The sequence below is a fragment of the Sus scrofa genome, chromosome 15 (genome assembly GCF_054392235.1).
Source record: "Sus scrofa isolate SSC_HxYL_T2T_F1_AM1 chromosome 15, Sscrofa_HxYL_maternal_Yorkshire_Landrace_v2.0, whole genome shotgun sequence".
Taxonomy (NCBI): Eukaryota; Metazoa; Chordata; class Mammalia; order Artiodactyla; family Suidae; genus Sus; species Sus scrofa.
In genome coordinates this window covers 21,894,142-21,908,079 of record NC_139397.1, presented here as the reverse complement: position 1 = coordinate 21,908,079, position 13,938 = coordinate 21,894,142, and the positions used below count along the sequence as shown (strand labels likewise).

The 13,938-nt window shown below is 38.8% G+C and overlaps 1 protein-coding gene across 19 annotated transcripts in view; it reads right to left on the bottom strand.

Annotated features, from left to right (window-relative positions):
• The window catches only part of GTDC1 (glycosyltransferase like domain containing 1), a 427,341-nt gene that overhangs the window by 172,434 nt on the left and 240,969 nt on the right, over positions 1–13,938 (bottom strand). For 2 of the 19 annotated variants that reach the window (XM_084998908.1, XM_084998909.1), the window contains exon 2: positions 9,365–9,526. The exons of the other annotated variants lie outside the window; for them this stretch is intronic. The gene's annotated coding sequence lies outside the window, so the exon portion shown is untranslated. The remainder of the gene's footprint in view (positions 1–9,364; positions 9,527–13,938) is intronic. 19 annotated transcript variants of the gene reach the window in all.

The following is a 13,938-nucleotide window of genomic DNA, read 5'->3' as shown; positions in this document are numbered from 1 at the left end:
ATTCAATTTTCCTCTATCCTTGTTTTAAATGACAATAACTGAGGCTTATGTTTACTAAACTTTTATAGAAAACTAGAAATCTTTCCCCAAATAGACTTAAATCTCATTTTTTGTTGGCAGTCAGCTGTATTGGTGAAGCTAGTTCATTTTCTTTTTAAGCAGTGCACACACACGCACACACCCACACACACCCACACATAGAGTTTATTTTGTTTTCGTTTTTCAAAATTGTTCTTCAGCTTCTTAAAAAATTTAACAACATATCAAGGGCATCTTTCTGATCAGTAAATACGGACCTACCTCCTTCTTTTTAACAACTGCATAGTATCCCACTGGGTGTATATAACAATCTATACTAATATATTTAGTTCATTTCTAAAATACTACCTCAAAAATGCTCTCAAGATTATAATCATCCTTGCATATTCATCTTGATGTTCTGCCAGTATTTCTTTAGAAAAGATAAGTGTAAATGGGATTACTGGGTCATAAAGCATGCACATTATGCATTTTGACAGAAATTGCCCAGTTGCCTTATTGTTTTAATAATACTTTTAACAACCAGGTATGGAAACATCCATTTCCTCACATCTTTACCAATAACTCTGCATTTTCCCTGATCATTACCATGAAAAAGGTATCATAATAGGACCGTGAGAGTTGCAAAAAAGAACATGCTGTTTCTCCTCACAATCTAGTTAATGAGAGCAAAAAAAACCCAAAAACAAAAACAAACAAACAAACAAAAAAAACACATCAAAAGAGGGCTAATAATACGAAGGAGAATAAAAAGTGTTTTGAGATAGCAAATGCTGCATGAGGAAGTCGATGTGACTATGAGGGTTTTGCAGAGTGGGGAAGATTTGAACAGGGCTGTAAAGAATGGGCAGCACCCTGAAGGGCAAAGCAAAGGCAAGGGACAATATGGGTGGAGAGAGTAGCCACAAACTCTGGTGTGACATCACTGGAATTAAAGCAGATTAAAGCAGGCAAAAGAAGATTACATCTTATCCTCCCTTACACTGCTTTCTCTTCCTTCCTATCATTTATAACCATCCCAAATAATATACAGTGTTACATTCTATAATTATGTTTACTTGTTTAATGCCTATGTCCTCACTGTTCCAAAGGGTGGGTGACACACTGTGATCCCTGCTGAGTCTTCAGAAGCTGAGCCCTGTCAGCACCTAGGAGACCCTCAGGAAATGGGTTTGCGGAAGGAATGAATGAATATCATGCTGATGTCAGTGAGAGGAGTCAGAAATGTCAGGTTCAAGAGTCTGGATTTACAGGACTTATATGGAAACTGGAAAATGATAACAGGATAAAACCAGGAATGTGAGGTGATGAAACAGAGTGGTGTTTACGGGAAGTTAGTCTGGTTTTGTTACGCAAGATGAACTGGTCTGGTGGCAAAACTATCAGGCCAGCAAGGAGATGACTGCACTATTACAGGGGTCAAGTATACAAACCTGAGAATGGCTGGAAAGAATATCTTGAAGGGAAGAGTGAAAGAAGCATGGCAAAATAATTACAGCCACCATTTAAGTGAGTGCTTAATTTGTGCTTATTTTGTATTAAGCACTGCACATATGTTTATTTACTCTTTTGAGATATATATTACTCTTATCAGTTTCTTTCTTTCTTCCTTCCTTCCTTCCTTCCTTCCTTTCTTTTTCTTTTTCTTCCTTCCTTCCTTCCTTTCTTTCTTTTTCTTCCTTCCTTCCTTCCTTTCTTTCTTTCTTTTCTTTCTTTTTCTTTTTCTTTCTTTCCTTCCTTCCTTTCTTCCTTCCTTCCTTCCTTCCTTTTCCTTTCTTCCTTCTTTCTTGGCTATTTTAGGGCCATACCTGCAGCATATGGAGGTTCCCAGCCTAGGTGTCGAATCGGGGCAGCTGCTGGCCTACACCACAGCCACAGTCACTTGGGATCAGAGCCACATCTGTGACCTACACCACATCTCATGGCAACTCCAGATCCTGAACCACTGAGTGAGGCCAGAGATCGAATCCGCATCCTTATGGATACTAGTCGGGTTTGTTAGCTGCTGAGCCATGAAGGGAACTCCTCTACCAGTTTTTTAAAAAATAGGAAAATGAGATACAGAAAGGTTAAATAACTCAAAATCACCCAGCTCCTAAGTCCCCCAGCTGGAACCATTCTGTGACTGTAAAGCTTGTGTTCTCTCCCTTCCCTTAAAGGAATAAACATGGGCTCTGGACATACAGGGAGGTGATCCTGGTCATGCAGAGATACTGCACAGACATATTCATGTCTAAACTCAGGTATTACCAAGGAAAAATAAAATGATCACCTGTGTGCCAGGTCAGGGCACCAATTAATGGGTCACAAAATCAATTTAGTGGGTCACTATTAGCATTTTAAAGAAATGAAATAGAGCATAAGAAAAGAAAACATTAAATGAACTGCCCATAGTATGCTTCATAAAGCTTTTTTTTAAAATTAAAAAAAAATTTTCTTTTGGCCATGCCAGTGGCATGTGGAAGTTCTTGCACCAAGGAATGAATCCATGGCACAGCAGTGACCAAAGCCACTGCAGTGACAATGCTGGATCCTTAACCTACTGCACTACAAGAGAACCCCATACAACTTTAGTTTTAAATATACAAGCATATGTGTACTGTTTTGCTGAAAGCTTAGTAACAGTCAGTACCTTGGACGTGAACAAAGCATCATAGTTTATAGATGCTCACTGCAACCTGATGTTGTTTTCATCTTCATTTTCAGAATGAAGACTCTGAGGTTCAGAGTGGCAGAGCTGAGACCTGAAACCAGGTCTTTGCCTCCAACCCCAGGCTCCTCTTTCTAGTCCAGCAACTCTGCATCATGAAAGCCAAAAACAAGTTCACCAGAAGTATTTCCTTTGGGCCTCATTTAGCCGAGGGCAGGTTGAGGGTCCATAAACATTTTGCCCTTCAGCATATGCAGCAATATTAAGGCCATTTCATTTTGCATCAAGGAAATGGAAAGAAACAAACCATTTTAGGTAAAGCTGTACTCTAGCCATTCCACCAACTTTTAGAAAGAAAAGAAAAAGAGATGCTAAAACAAAATATCCTCTTTCAGGTGCAGGCCCTTAGAAGAAATGGAGAAAAAAGCCCTAAAATTTCAAGATTCAGCATAGATAGTGTTCTTTGCTTATTCTCTAATAAATAGATTTATAAAAAGAAAACTATAAAGGGAATTTTATTTTCCCACTGACGTCTACAGCCTCCCAGAATGTTAGAACTGGTAGGTACCTTAGAGATCATTTAGTCCATCCTTATAGTACAGAAGAGGTAACAGAAGCTCAGAGAGGTTAAGTAGGTGAAACCAAAGTCACATGGCTAATAAGCAGCAGAGTCCTCAAGGGGGAGAAAACCTTTCCAACATCCATGTTCTTGAATAAATCACAGCTTATTCAAGAAATGCTAAAGAGGTGTGGACTGAGGGTCAAAAAGGAATTGGCTGTGAGGATTTCTGCCTTGTGTTACTTGAAAACTGTTGATCTCTGGAGCTGAGCTGGCCTGGACTACGGGGCTGACACAGCCTCTGGGCCTCTACTCCTGACTCCTGCCCACAGGCACTGCCCTGAGCTCAGCTGTCCTGAGACCCGTACCCCAATCTCTGCCTGAGATGATTCCCTACAGACAAGGTGCCAGTCCTCACCCCAGTGTTAGTGGTGCCATTCACCCCCCCTTCCATGCTTGGCTTTCTCTGAAGGCGAATTCTTCCATTAGTTCATAACATTGACAAGTGTGGTAACTACAGATCAAACAGACTGAAAATAATATGAATTTTAAAGATATTGTTTTATAATAAATATCTGTCTCTGGAGGCTGTTGTTTAATAAGAGATGTTAAAATCCAAAATTGGCCCCTAAAAGCTTGAAACTACATCCAACTTATGTTTGATGTTCTGTAACTAAGAAACAACTTGTGAAAAGGAAGAAGATAAAAAATGAACTTAGGCTAGCAGAGTAGATGCCAAGTTTCAGTCCCTTGAGCTGTGAAAACCTTCCAATCAGTCTGTAAATGAGGTAAAGGAGGATTTGTGCACTGCTAAATATTTATTGTTGCTAGGTTTCCTCACTGTTAATATACAGGTAATGGATAATTTTTGTCCTTTGAAGTCAGACACCACCACTTAAGTGGTGACAAGCACTCACTTCCCTGAAGCAGACGCAGGAACACAAAGGCACACATACATGCATGCACACATACACAGAGACAAACCTCACAGGGTTTTATCTGCTAAAATTGATGACTCAAATGGAATATTTTAAAAACGGAATTGAAAGAGGCAAAAAATTAGCTTTCATTTTTCGCCCTGTGCTGGATATTTTACTCAGCAAAATGCAGTTTCTGAAGTCCTTTTATTTTTATTGTAGGATTTGTGAGGAAGTCAAGGTAACTGGGGGGAGCAAAGCCAGAAAGGTAGTGAGGCAGAAGGACTGGGTCATTCACCATGGCAGGGTGAATGCAGGAGGCAGGAGGCAGACAAGTGGGGGCAACAGAGGGATGTGTCAGCCATAATACTAGCCCCTAACCCTCTGAGTAGGATCTATTGACAAGGTCTATCTACAGGTCTACAATTTCTAGATCTTGAGGAAGAGAGACCTGGAATTTCAGCCTCATCAAACATAAACAAACAGAGTTCCTGCTGGAGCAAAGTGGGATGAGAATCCAACTGCAGAAGCTCAGGTCCCTGCGGAGGTGTCAGTTCAATCCCTGGCCTGGTACAGTGGGTTCAAAGGGATCCGGTGTTGCCACACCTGCAGTGACGGTTGCAGCTGCGGCTTGGATTCAATCCCTTACTGGGAAATTCCCTGTGCTGCAGCTGCAGCCGCAAAATTAAAACAAACAAAATTTAAATAAACAAAGTTCACCAGGTGGCAAAATGGAAAAGGCAGACATGTAATAGTATCGGACTAAGGTCTCAGACCTTCTAGGATTAACTACTGACTCTGCCACCTACATAGCTCTGTAATCTTGGGCAAATGACCTCATTTCTTTGTGCCTCAATTTAGAATCTGCTGCAGAGGGTTTTTTGAAGATTAAATTAGCTAATCCTTGTCAAATTCTTAGGACAGCTCCTAACATACAGTAAGTGCTTTATTGTCTAAGTATTGCTATACTTAGATAAACTTTATTATATACTAGTTTTATAATGCTATGTTTAAACAGAGTAGCCAGCACCCAACTTTAGCTGGTGCTAGAACACCACCATATGTTCTGACTTTTCAGTAAAAGCCAGAAATTTGGACTTTTATGTGAAATGTCAAGGCTTTTAAATGTTGGGAACTAATTCCAGTTTGGTTTATTTTTAATGAGTGTGCAATCTGAACAAAACATGTATGAATACAAAGGCCAGCCAGTTCATGATGGTGGCCAATCAAATCCTCAACCCAAACTTTGGCATCACTGGCCCCTCTCCTACTTCATTCTTTTCCATAGCACTTCTCAGCAATCTTACGTTCATTTTACTTGTTTATTTTCTGCCTTTCTTCCCTCCAACCATCACACAAAAATAGAAGCTCCTTGAGGGGATAAAGAATTTGGATTGTTGTATGTGTTGCTACAGGTCTATTTCCAAGAACAGTACACTTATACAATAAGTGCACAGCAGGAGTTGAATGACTAAATGGTCATATCTTAATCCTCACTCTCTCTCTCTAGGACTGGCCCAGTCTGTTGGGTCACAGAATGATCAGGAGAGTGAAGTCTACAAGTTCAAGTCCTAAAGTGGATCAAAGTTTTTCTGGAGGAAGCCCAGCAGGCCTGGCTTTGACAATCTATGAAAAATAGAGTAAGTAAAATGTCAGAGAGGTAGCAGTGCTGAAGAATCAAGACTTATCAAAATACTTAATAATACCATCATAAGTGTCTTCCAATAAAACATTCTGTAATGGTAAAGTAATCTCTCTTTCTCTCTTGAGAAATTTTTGACAAGGTGAATTTCTGTATATTAAGATGGTTTAACTTCCATCTGGAGATCTACCCAATATTATACCTTTGTGTAATACCTGAACAAAGGCAATTAGAGTCAATGTCTAATAATGGTCCTAAAGCATCCACATTGCCTACAAATTGTTTTTAAACACAAGGTGAGCATGACATTGAATTTCTCTGTTTGGCCAGAAAAACATGTGAGTGTGTGTGTGTGTGTGTGTGTGTGTGTGTGTGTGTGTGTGTTGCCACTTGAAGCAAATTCACTGGCTATACGGTAACTAAATCAATAGAAATAATAAAGTTGTAAAACTCACTTTCAACGTATTGAAAAAATTTCTTGGACAACTCTATCCACCTAGTTATCCTGCTCTCTCTAAAAACTGTTATCCTTCCTACTTTAAACTAATACTACCTGTAATTCATCAAATGATTGAGAGGCCAAAATGTGCACAAGGCAAGGTGACAAAGAGGAATAAGACATAAGACACACCATTTTTGCCTCCATGGAGCTTCCAGTCTCCTGTGGGGACCAAGAATTAAATAAATGCTCAAAAGATCACAGTGATTTGACTACTCACCTCCCTGGCTCCCTGGTTCCAGTCCCCAGCAATAGCAATCTGACTGTGAGCCCTGTGTCTCAGTGTTTCCTGCCCTTACTTTAAAATATGACTCTACTAGATTTCATCTAACCAATAACATCTCTATGTTGATTTCTAAAACTTTAATAATATCAAGAAAGCTACAGTACTTCTTTCCAGATTTATCAAATAAATATTTTTCAGGATTCGGTATTTTGAAAAACTTTCCAAGAAGTGCTGAAAAGAAATTCCTACATGGAAACATCCAGGTAGCACAGGATGAATAGCGAGGCTCTAGTTTCAAGGAAGAGACTTTCTAATAGAGACAAAATAGATTACTTATTCGGAGAGAGCAAGCTACTGAAAATCAACGAGAAGGCTACAAAAAAAAAATCTAGGGAGAAAAACTGGAAGGTAAAAAGCAAAGCAAAAACTTTAGGAAAAGCGCTTCCTCCTTCCTGGGATTTTTCTTTTCCAGGGTCCAAGTCTTTCCTTGGACTTAGATCTTTGATCCTTTGATCACTCTATGTACTCCGCCTGGAGTTTCAAACTCAAATGTCGATAGGGGCTAAGTAGGTAACATAAATAGGTGAAGGGAGTTGGTTGGGTACTCTGCTGGTACACAAAGAGCATCCTAGTTTCTATCTATGGGTGCTGCCCTTCTTAACCCAGCATAGTGTTGCTATCTATTACTATGTGAAATTCGTGGAAGTTGAAACACTGATTCAAATAAAAACAAACAGTGCAAATTAAACAAAACATATTTTAGAGATCTACATACTCCAAAGAACACCAAGGTTTAGCTTGCAACTCATACTGTGACAAGTTTAAAAACCTGCATCTTTAGCTCTGATACTCTCCAGAGCTCTAATACCTGCATTCCACTTCCCACTGGGTATATCCAGAGGTGTTCATACCTCCCATTCCTAACACTTGAATTCAAAACTTTTCCCAAAAGTCCTGCTCATTTCTCCTGACTTCCTTATCCTCTTGAATGGTACTCTCTGTCACCTTTCATTCCACCTTCTCCCTCCTAGCCATCTCTGCCCAATGAACGACCAAGATTCACCGTCTCCTCAATACCGTGTCTTTGTCCCTTCACCTCTTCCAATCCAGGCCATTAGCCTCTCACTTCAACTATACAATAACCTTCTAATAGTTTTCTCCAATTCAACTTCATAACATTCAAACATATAATAAGGAAAGTTAACATTGTGTCTACCCTGCTCAAATATCTGGTTGGCTCTCAGTATCCTATAGGGTAACAGCTAACCCCTTAGTACAGCAGACAGAACCCTCAGATTCTGGCCTCTGACTACTCAGCCAGCCTCATCTCCACTCATCCCAATACATATCACAGCCTTGCCAAACTATCTGGCTATCACTGAACACATCATAGATATTTGTGCCCCTATTTTTTAACACTCACTCTCAGACACTTTGCCTGAAATACTGTTTTTTCACTAATCCTCTTGCCTACCTGGTCAGCTTCTACTCATCCTTTAAACCATAGCTCAGGCTAACCCGTCTACCTCAGGAAGATTTAGGTCCTACTTTGACTCCAACTGTACCCAAGTAAACAAAGACTATCCATTAAGGATAGGAAAAGAATAATACCATTCATCTTTTTATCAGAGTATCAAGCACACCATCTGGCACACTGCATTGGCTTCATAAATATTGGCTAAATAAAAAAGAAATACAGTGAGTTACAGGTCTTCAGAGGAAAAAAATCAGTTAGGGATGAGAAGGAAAGGAGTGAAGGATTTGCATTTGGATGATCTTTGGCCTCGACTATGATCAAAATCTTCTATCTAGTCTACCAATTAATCAAATCCTGCCTCACCTCTATTCAACTTTCCAGTAAAGTTAGAGTGACTCCAAACTCATCACTAACACAAAGCCATGCCCACTCAGCAGGCCTGTTTCCTTCACCTTCTCACTTCTCACCTGGGGCTATCTCTACTCTTAGAATGTGTTCATTGTTATTTCTACTGTTGGGGACACTCCTTTCCCAACTGCTTTCTTATCCTTCAGGAATTAGGTGAAATGTCAACTCAGAGAAGTCTACCCAGAACACCTTCTGGTTACCACCCACTACCACCACTACTGGCCCATCACACTGTTCCTATTTCCCTGTTTTCTTTTCTTGAAGGCTCTTGACAGTATCTGAAATTATTTTACCTTACTTTCAGTCTCCACCACCAGAACATAAACTTCATCTGCCACCTTACGCCCAATGTCATTTAATTTTTTCTTATTTTGGGGGGAATAATATCTACATTCTGGAAATTCTTATCTCATCAGTTCCCAAGCAGTACTAGAAAAGAATTCCATCAAATTTATTGATCTATAGGATTGGAGTCCACTGAAAAAATAAGTTTGAATATAATGAATATATGTAATGTGCAAATACAGACAAGGTAGGTTTAAGAATAATCTAATCCAAGCATCTTAATCAAACCAAAGTATGAAATTGCTATCAGATCCAGATATCCTCATAATAATGGTTTTCCCCACAACCAAAATTTGTAATCTCCTCTTGTAGGCTGGAGCTATTTAGCTAAGCTATAATTTTTACATCATTCTCAACCAAACGTCTCTGCATGGAAAAATTGTATGACTTGTCTTTCAAGAAAAGAAAATTATTGAAAATTAAGCTTTCAAAAATACTGTGGGTTTGACTCCAAAATAACTGTTAATGTCCAAGCATGTAAACAGAAACAAATTAACAATTACCATTTCACAGCTCTCAAAATGTTTATGAAACATAAAGCCTATTTCTTTCTAAAAATATGAGTTATCAAAACTTTTTTCTAATTTCATGGTTTGACATACCTTTAGGTAAATCACAATTGAAAAATAATTTTAGAGAATCATGCCATCACATAATAAAGTAGTATTTTCATGAGTTTCTCTTTTACGTAGTCTTGAAGGTATAGTTCCCAATATAGCGTCCTTGTTAAATATGAATATTTAAAATTTCAGTGTTTATATAATCTGGAAAAACAAGGTCAAAATATTTTCAAATCAGCCAATTTCATTTTAATAGCTGAGAAGTTGAAGAAAACAAAGTATTTATTCTATACCAGAAACTCTAATAATTTATATTCTGTATCTTAGGTGATGTGATTCTCATCAGTATACAAGGATGATTACACACACACTTTAGTTCCCATCTGAGCAAAGCTACTTTTGAATCTATGAATTGCTTCCATTTCTACATTTTCTTTGAATTTCCCTGCTAATCGTATGGCCTGAAATAAAAATAAAATCTCCCATTTGCATATCTGTATAATTAAAACCTAAATATAAACTGTGGTCAACTCTGCTAACTGGTAATAAAGTATGGGGATGATGAAGATAATAATAAATAATAAACTCAATAAACACTTACTAAATGCTTCTTATGTCCCAGGTGCTGATATGTTTCATTTCACTGTAAACTGTATGAAGCAGCTACTATTAATACTACTGTTGGACAGATCAGGAAACCGAGGCATAAAGAGGCTGCTAGGCAGTGGTCCTGGGTCACATGACCTGAAATTTATGGAATGCAAACTTGGGCAGCCGGACTCTAGAACCTTTGCTAGTAAGTACTATGTTTATGAGTTAATACATAGGAAGTTTTTTTTTTTTGTTTTTCTTTTTTTGCCTTTTGTCTTTTATCATTTTAGGGCCGCACCTGCAGCATATGGAGGTTCCCAGGCTAGAGACTGAATTGGAGATGTAGCTGCTGGCCTACACCACAGCCACAGCAACGTGGGATCCAAGCTGCACCTGCGACCTATACCAGAGCTCATGGCAATGCCGGATCCTTAACCCACTGAGCGAGGCCAGGGACTGAACCCGCAACCTCATGGTTCCTAGTCAGGTTTGTTAACCACTGAGCCATGACAGGAACTCCCCACGGGAAGTTTTTAAAATAGAGCCTACACAGGGTAAACTCCTAATGTCAGCAAGTTATTACATTGTTTTATGTTTAATCATCCATTTAACCTTCAGAGATATATCCACCTTACTTATAAATATAGCAAAAAAATAATGCATTTTAATGAGGGCTTTATCATTTGTCTCTAAAAATGATAACATCTAAAATTCACATTTCAATGTAATAACAGGTAACATTTTTTGAGTTTTGAGATAGGGAGAGATAATTATGATCCTCAATTTCTACATAAGACCTGGAGTTAGAAGGAAGTCGAGTATATTTCTCATGGTTCCACTCTTCATAACAGAATCTCTCTGTCCTATGATAAATTCATTCCGTGTGGTTCAGGAACAGAACCACAACTCCTTAACCAGGACTAGTTCTTACAACCTTCCCCTTCAAGTTCTCTGGGGGTAGTGGAGGTGGGGGGAGGAGATGGGGATAGGTGGGGAAGGGACCTATCCAGCTCTAGGCTGCTATAATTGGTTCAGGTATGTTATTTTAGCTAATTACAGTCATTTCAAGGACATTTTTGCCAGGCAGGGCTACTGGACAAGATCTCTCTTTTCACTAGACAACTTGGCTGTTAGAATACAAGACTGGATCAATCACAGGCCTTCTTACTTACCACATGGAAAAAGCCATTCTAAAGGACAAGAAGAAAGACATAACTCTGATGACAGTGCTTAAGCCTCTTCACTGCAACTTTCTATCACCAAGGAGACTTGTTTTTCTTCATGGTCACTGTATTTTTAAAAACATTAAATACCAAATGCCTCTATTCTTTAAACATCAACTTGTTTTATCCAGAGGAAACATGGATTGACAAAGTTCTCTGGAATTTTATCAATGGAATTCTGATATGTGAGATAAGTGTTTAGTGTTAGTTAAAATACTGGTTTTGAATATTAAAACTATCTCAGAGAAGCTTTTTATTTTAAAGACCTCTCAAAATCTTAGGAATCTTAGTAATGGATATTCTAGAGGTTAAGCAACAAAATAAAACATAAAGAAAAGTACCTGACAGCTCTTGAGGAGTTGAAACCATTTCTACACTTTTGAGAACTTCCTTGAAATTGCCATTCCCTAACAACACAACTTCTTCAAGAAAAAGAATCAATGTGCCCTAGTAATCTGAATAAAACATGCACGTGCCATGAAAATTAACATCTAAGCCCTGAATTCAGGGTGCACCTAATGAAAATCAGGCAGAGAAGCTAATGGGAAATTTAACACAGGCCAAATGTCATTATTGTTGTAAGAAATACACTATAATTAAAACGTTTCTGAGTCTTGGCCAATGACCTACAGTAATAATGCTTTGTTGACCTTATTATAAAAAATAATTTTTCATTACTAATTCAGTAAGAGTCCTTTTTTCATTCTTCAAGCATAAACAGAAACGGAAAAATCAGCACCTGATTCTTCATTGAAGCATAAGCATTAAAACAAAAATACTGACTGGTCAAGGAGGAAACACAATTCCAAAACCACAGTGAACAAGGAAAGGAAGAAAATAAAAAAGAGAGACATTTTATAGAAGAAAGAATAAAAGCAGTAGACGTTGCTGATTCTGGCAAGAGATAAAGGAGATATGGTAAAAGCATTGGATTTCATTCATTCTACATTACCCTTATTCTGAAAAGTACAGGGTCTGTGGTCTGTGCATTAGAAGGCGGATTGATTACATTCAGTCTGAATGGAAAGAACATTTCTTTCCAATTATCATGGAGCTTAAACTTATTTAGAAAACTACTCTTCAGAATAACATTTGAGTATTATACTGTCTCCCTGGAGGTCTCTGTAAGGGATTTCACCTGTGAACTTAGCCTTTTTTACTTCTCTGGCTCGTTATCCATGGGAACCTACATTTGAGGGTAATTCAAAGTGTGTTGTGCTCTGGGAAAACACACATAATTCTCTTTATTTAGCAATACAGAGGCTGTAGAAACTCACAGTATTGGCCAACTAAAAATGATTAAGACAAGTTTGACATGTGAGAGGCAAGAGAGTCACATCACTTGAAATTTGTAGAGAGGGGGATGTGGCACAAAGTCCCTTTTCAAATTCAAATATGTTACCCAAGGAAAATGACACATTAAGCCTTCAAGGGTAATTTTCATAACAAGAGCTTTATTCTATTCTTTAGAGGAAATTTGGGTCTAATGAAAATGGAACCCAGAACAGGTAAATTTTGATAAGAAATTGAAAAGAGGGAGGGGGTCAGAATCCAGAGCAATGTCCAACAACTCAAAATCCTCAGGGTCAGGAAATAACACAAATGTGCTGACCTAATGCATGACCATATTGGAAAGTGGGGGGTTGATGTTCAAGTTGGGGTGCTTACATCTTACTCAAATCTACTCAGGCTTGATTTTTAAAAAAGTAAAACTGTTTTGCTAGGCAAGCACACTGGCCCCCATTTGATGAGCACTGGCTTAGATCAATACTCTGAATTATGCTACACAGAGTAATATCCCTGGAGATGGTTATTAGGTGTCACATCAAATCAAGTGAAACAAAGGTACGAACAAACTGATAGTGAGCTTGCCTGAGAAAAGCATCTGGGAAACCGGAGCTGTACCACACTACCTTCAGTGTGGCTTGGAGATTCACTTTCCCCCCTTCCAGATCCTGATCTGTGCCCTAGCAAATGGAACTTATTAAAGGGCTCCCTGGCCCTCTGGTTCTGGATGGTTTCAGCCAATTGGAAAAACAGGCAGGAGATTTCCAGGTATCTATTCTCCTGTTCCTGCCCTGCCAGACTGCAATTGGTTTGCTGTGGCTTTCCAAGGATTCTAGTAATTATTCCTTCCACTTGTCCTTCCAGGCTCAGGGATGGTAACAGAGTACTGCACTTTCCCCTGATGCCTTCCTGAAACCCTCCCATCCTTTTGCACAAAGTTCTTATATTAACGTTTTCTCATGTTACAAGTTTGAGTAGGCCCTAGCTTCCTGCCTGGGCTCAGACTGATAACGGGGTCAAAGAACATGGAACTGGTTTCTTCTTTTGCACAACTTCTCAGAGTCCTTAAAAACTGTAATGTGCATAGTGAACACTCAAGAAAGATCCATCAAGGAGAGATGTGTTGGAAGGGTAGGGAGTGCGAGGTTGAAGGAAACAGAGGTAAACAGAGCTTAAAAGATGGTGGCAATGAGAATGGGGAGCAGCGAAGACCAGATTTCCTTAATGCATAGTTGCTCAGGTTTAAACTCAGGGAGGTCAAGGTCTGTGAATAGCATTGGGCAATGCTAATCTCGAAGTTGATACTACTTTCTGCATGAAGTGGACTCTTGTAAACTTTTTTCAAGGAACTTTTTTTTTCTTTTCCTTTCATTCATTTTTTTTCCTTATTTTTCCTTACATTCTTTCCCTCTCTTCTTTTTTGGGAGCATTTCATTCAGGATCTTTGAACCAATAAATTGAGGGGAAGTGTTTGGTACTTCCTTTCTGCTTTTTACTGTACTCTCTGGATCATAT